The following is a 6,000-nucleotide window of genomic DNA, read 5'->3' on the forward strand; positions in this document are numbered from 1 at the left end:
CCCTGTGCATAGTCATGTAAGTTATATATTATAGAAAGTGATAGTTACATTTTAAGCATAGGATTTCTGATTTTATATTTAAATTATCGTATTTACGAGAACGTAAAATTTTCATAAACACCCTTAATTAAACGAAAATTCCCGTAATTTAATTTTTCCGTCGTTTGTTTATCGCACGGCAAAAATTCCTCGTTGATTATTTTCCGCGGTTTACTCATGTTACTATGTGGTAGTTTTCCTACATTTTCCTCGTTTTCCGGGTTTTCCTCGTACCCCGATACCGGGTGTTCGCGTAGTTCGTTAAAGGGGCTCAGAAGCTGAGAGGCATTAAAAAAAAATTGCTAATACATTTTTTTTAATTCACTGCGCAAACGTGAATCTCTCAGCTTTGGCCATGTAAGTAGTTTGTCAGAAACTAAAATTTCTTAGGTATAGCCGGTACATGAAGAGTTAATAAAAGCGATTAGACTAAACTCGTGCCTCTAAGGTTTGGGGCCCCTTTAAGTTTGGAAGATTCTAATTCTCTGAAATCACTTGTTCGTAGCGTCATAGGCTTTCGTCATAGCTGAGCTCCACCTTCAAACGGTTGCCATTACATTTGTACACGTTACGGGTCGTCTGCTTAAAGACGATCACGCGGGCTAAAATCACGTGATCTGGAATGGCGTCAAAATGAAATGGCGGATCCTTCACTAGTTACCATGTCAACGAACCTAGGACACACCCACGAGCGAGCTAGCTATAATAATAAAACCTTTAATTAGGGAATTCATAGTCTTCACTAATAATTAAGTTTTTAAAAATTAGTTTTTTCTCAACATCAATGAGGGCAGACTAAAAACATAACGTAAATTGCCGGCGTTATTTTTTTATAACTATGACGAGAAATCTTTGTCGCTTTATAGTCCTAGTCGATACTACGCCGCAAAAGGTTCATATTCTACTACCACATTTGGCGGGAAAACGTTTTAGTTCAAATATTTAGAAAACCGAAACAATACAGTGAAAGCCCAAATCGGGTTCTCTTTTTCATACGCGCGAAGGAGGGACCCTCACCTGAATGTAAAGGTAACGCCTTGGACGTTTTACTATACATAGTGAGCGTTGGTAAGAGCTCAGCTAATTTTGGGATTTTTTTCGTCCCAAAAACATTTCCGGGAATTTGCCTAATCTACACGATAGCGGCCGATGACAAAATATGGGGTCAAAAGAAGGGGCTAACTCGCGGATTTTTGTTTTCTCTCCACGGGGCGCCAACTGGCAGGCAGAAAACTTCGCGTTCGAAGGGCGCATTTCGCCGTCGGACCTTCTCCAAAAAGGTGTGCTGCGATAAGGGTATATGCGAGGGGAGCGTTGAGAGCGAGTAAATATCCAGGGTGACAGACGGAAGAAAACCTAGGCCTTTTATGGTCTATCTTCTTCAGTAAACGAATTGATTTTGAAAGATTTTATTTCTAGAAAATCGTTTCTTGGCGATAAAGCAAATTTAGAAGGGAAAAAGAAAATTTTCTTCACAAGTTCCATAAATAGTGTGGTATAAAAATTCCAAAAATTTTAATCCACCTACTTAGCCAAGACCAATAAGACACCAGAGTTCGGTATATTGGGCCCGACCTTCCCCCCAACCGCATCATTCCGTAACAATTCCGTTCCAAAATATTTTTAATATATTTATAGTCAAATTCTGGTTTAAAATTTTAAATGCTATTCAATATCAGTCCAATTCTACTCCGAAATATTTAACTATGTAATTGAGATCTCACACCCAATTTTTGATTTTCTAAATACATATTTGGAAAACAATCAAATAATAATGAAATTAAAGTAATTTTTGTGTCATGATTTTTGGGACATCATGTAAAATGGATGTAATATCATCCCTTTCGCCTCGAATTAATTTCATTAGATTTAGAAAAGTAGAATAATGGGCAGCCTAACCAATACAAATGTAATTTTAATAGATTTCGATTTCTTTTGCTAATCTCAGAATTTTTCAGTTTTAGCTTTATAGAAATAAAACCCGTAATCGGTTTTACGTGGGAAAGAGTTGTTTCGTAATTAAACTTCGGACCTTATTATAGTTATTATAATAGTAATTATTTTTTTATTATTATTATTTTATTATTTGATAGAGTACCAGTGGCGTATTGTGGGTGCTGCGGCGGGGGGGGGGGGGTTATACGGCACCCGTCCCGGGCTTAACCCATTATGGGCGACTAAATCTGTTTGATGATTTCATTTTCGACAAACAAAGTTGAAGAGATTTGCCCCCGGCGCCACAAACCCTCGCTAAGCCACTGTAGAGTACAGTAGAGTTGAGTACAACAGTAAAAAGAGAACTATTTGAATTACACCTTAGTATTATATATTTTTTGAAACTCACTATCGCGGCAGTGGTATAGACAAGGGGGGGGGGGGGGAATTACGGGTCCAGACCGCCTTGGGCCTATCCTATTGCTGAATTTCTAGCTAATTTACTAGGGTTATTCCCACTATTCCGGTTACAGACTATTCCGAAATGAAACATTGACCATTTGAATATATTACGCGCTATTCCGATTACGCGCTACTCCGGTTACAGACTATTCCAAAACTAACTATTGGCCATTTACGCGCTATTCCGATTACGCGCTGTTCCAGTTTCTTGCTTTTCCAAGTACCCACTATTCCGGTTACTGACTAATCCGGAATGAAACATTAGCCCATTAAATGCATTACTGGCTATTCCGATTACACGCTATTCCAGTTCCTCTCTGTTCCGAGTACCCGCTATTCTCGTTACTGGTTATTCCGAGTACCTACTATTCCGGTTACCGACTATTCCGTAATGAAACATTGGGCCATTAAATGCATTACTGGCTATTCCGATTACGCGCTATTCCAGTTCCTGGCTATTCCGAGTACCCACTATTCTCGTTACTGGTTATTCCGATAATCCACTATTCCAGTTACCGACTACTCCAAAATGAAACATTTTACGCATTATTCCAGTAACCGACTATTCCGAGTACGTTCTATTACAGCGACCCCTGTTTCCTTAGTGTTGAACACAGCAACGAGTGGTTTCTCTGCCTCGCATGCATTCGCAATGATGGTTGGTGCTTGGTATAGCACTGTTTCAAACTATACCTGGCCACCAGAATCTTTCCTATTGCTTAGTCCTGCTTCATTGCGCTTCACGAGACTGTTTGGCAGGTTGAGCGCTGAAGCTTCAAAATTACCCGCTGCATTTGAATCTATAAGAAGAAAAAATTTAATGTTTGTGTATTTAAGTATACGCTAGTGTTCATCTAAAATTGTTTAAAACTAATACAAAAATGTTTTAAACTTACCGGGTTCATTAACTGTTCCCTTGGAGTTTGCCAGTGATTTAGCGAAAAGTAAAAGCTTCGAACATGGATCGGTTATAAGACAGTGCCTTTAAGATCATTTTCAGTTACATGTTGAACATCCGATTCACTTTCGACACTAGTAACAATTAATACATCTGCGACTTAGCTGGCAGAGCTCTCAGCGAGTGATGGTAAAGTATTATTTGGTAGTTTTATTAGTCTCACTTTAAGGCTGTTACCAGACTTCTCAATTTCGTCATATGCATCAGCATGAACTTCAATATGTGAAACACCATCCATTGTATAACAAATTTACTGGGAAAAATTCAATTTTCAATATCGAAATATTTTTTAAAAGAGTCAAAGATATTAACGCTTATTTTTTTTAAAATAATATAGAAATACCAAACTAAGAAATTAAACAATCGGGAAAAGTAAATTTAAAACAACACAACTATTAAAAAAAAATCAAACATTACACAGCATGGTCATTAGTAGGTTTTGAAATTTTTAATGTTTAGGCTTAGTTTATCTTTTCGGTTTAATAGTCGCAAGCCAGATTTCCCGCACGGTACTGATGAGTTCCAACTAGGACGAAACCGGTCTACCGTTGGAAATTCTGGCTATTTTATTTATTTTTAATTTAGTTTTTCATTCGAAGATCTATTGGTCTGAGTTTCACGTCTTTTGTTTGCTCGAAGACCTATCGTTACGAGCTATGCAAGTTTTTAAATTTTCTTCTGTGTTTAGGCTTTACCTTTTATACCTTTTTATAATGGACTAATTACTAATTCGCTTATTTTATCATCATTAGTAGGTATGGTGAACAGTGTGTGTAGTATCTCCAGAAAATATTGGTATTAGAGAATAGTTTACCTGGTATTTAGTTAAAGAAATTGGATAAATGTACGACATGAAGTTAACGGATTTTTATTAACAGCTCTCCAGTCCAGAGTTTGGATACAAAAACTGCCTTTTTATTTTTCCTCTCGCGCGCTCTCTTTTCTGTCACGAGCCGCAAGCAAATTTTGAAATGAAATCAATATAATAATATAAAACTAGAGAATGTTACATTCCTCCCTTTGCAAAATAAGGAAAACGAAAAATAATAATAACAAATAAGCAATGGGACTTCGCGTATATATTTTTACATGTTATGACTGGAAGTGTTCCGGACGCCTAATGGCTTCACGTGGACGAAGGTTAGAACGGAGATTTGGACGAGCGTTCTGAAGACATGGTGATTTCTTCTCCTGGAGGGTGGTGTTAATGCGATAGGTAGTTGCGGTTGGATAATTCTAAATTTCTTTAGCTGGTCGTAGGGGTTTTCATATATATCGTTTACGGCCTCACATTTTGGATGTTTGCCTTGACTCGGGTTAAATGGTTTTAACAGAGAACAGTTTCTGTTAAGTTGTCCCCCCTCCATGTTTTGAATCGAGATACTTGACCCATTGACCGCGGTTACTGTCCATGGGTGTGGGTCATAGTGAGGATCAAATTTGTTGCGCTGTATTAGTTTTGGTAATACTAAGTCACCAACTTTGATCGCGTGAGGGGAAGAATGTCGTTTCTCATCGGAATATTTTTTTCATTTGGTTTTTTCTTTCCTGGTCATGTTCTCGCACTTCCTTGTCACACGAAGGAGGTTGGAAAATCGCGGGTAATTTAGTTTGTATTGTTCTATTGAAGAAGAGAAACGCCGGTGATTTCCCAGTAGTTGGATGTGTTGTGGCCCTAAAGTTCATCAAATAATTTGGTAGAACGTCTTGCCAGTCAGTACGTTCTAAAATTGCGGTACGGATGGTTTTAGCTATCATAGGCATTTGGCGTTCAATTAAACCGTTAGCTTGGGGCCAACGGGGAGTGACTTTGTGATGGTTGAAACCATATTCTTCCGAAAATGTTTTAAATTCACCGCTGTAAATGGGGAACCGTTGTCTGTCTTTACATTTGCGGGAACTCCAAACATGGAGAAAACGTTGTGAAGAGCTTTAATATTTGGAGCTGACGAAGTAGACGTGACAGTCGCTGTTATAGGATAACGGGTGTATTCATCCGCTACAACTAAAATATAGTCTCCACTGGGGGTAGGGCCAAAATGGTCAATAGCGACCGAGTGCCACGGTCTTTCGGGAAGAGAATTCATCCGCGTTGGTTGGTGTTGGAAATGTGGTATAGTGGCCTGACAAGCGAGGTACGAGCCAATTCGCGATTGTATTTTGACGTTAATATCGGGAAACCAGATTTTGTCTCGTATAATTTGTTTTGTCCGAACTATTCCAGGGTGACCTTCGTGCGCTATAGTAATTGCTTGATCAATGAGCGAAGTGGGCAAGATTATTTTATCTCCCCGTAAGAGTAGTCCGTTGTCTTCAGAGATTTCACAACGAAGTCTTTTGTACGCGTTCCACGTTAATAAGTCGTTTTCAGTTGCTTTGTATGTTTCCCAAATGTTGGAGTCGATAATCGCTTCTTTGACTTTGTTTAGTAGGGAATCTTTATCGGTTTCTTCGAGAACGTTAGAGATGGAAATTGCACCAAAGGGTGCGATATGCAGAGAGTTCAAACTTAATTCATGTATGTTTGTGTTAGGGGATATAACGGGGTGACGGCTCAAATAGTCAGCAGGGTTTCTCTTGCCCGGTTGATAAGCAACGTGAAATTG

The sequence above is a fragment of the Leiobunum rupestre genome, chromosome 7, assembly GCF_980474605.1.
Source record: "Leiobunum rupestre chromosome 7, qqLeiRupe1.1.hap1, whole genome shotgun sequence".
Lineage (NCBI taxonomy): Eukaryota > Metazoa > Arthropoda > Arachnida > Opiliones > Sclerosomatidae > Leiobunum > Leiobunum rupestre.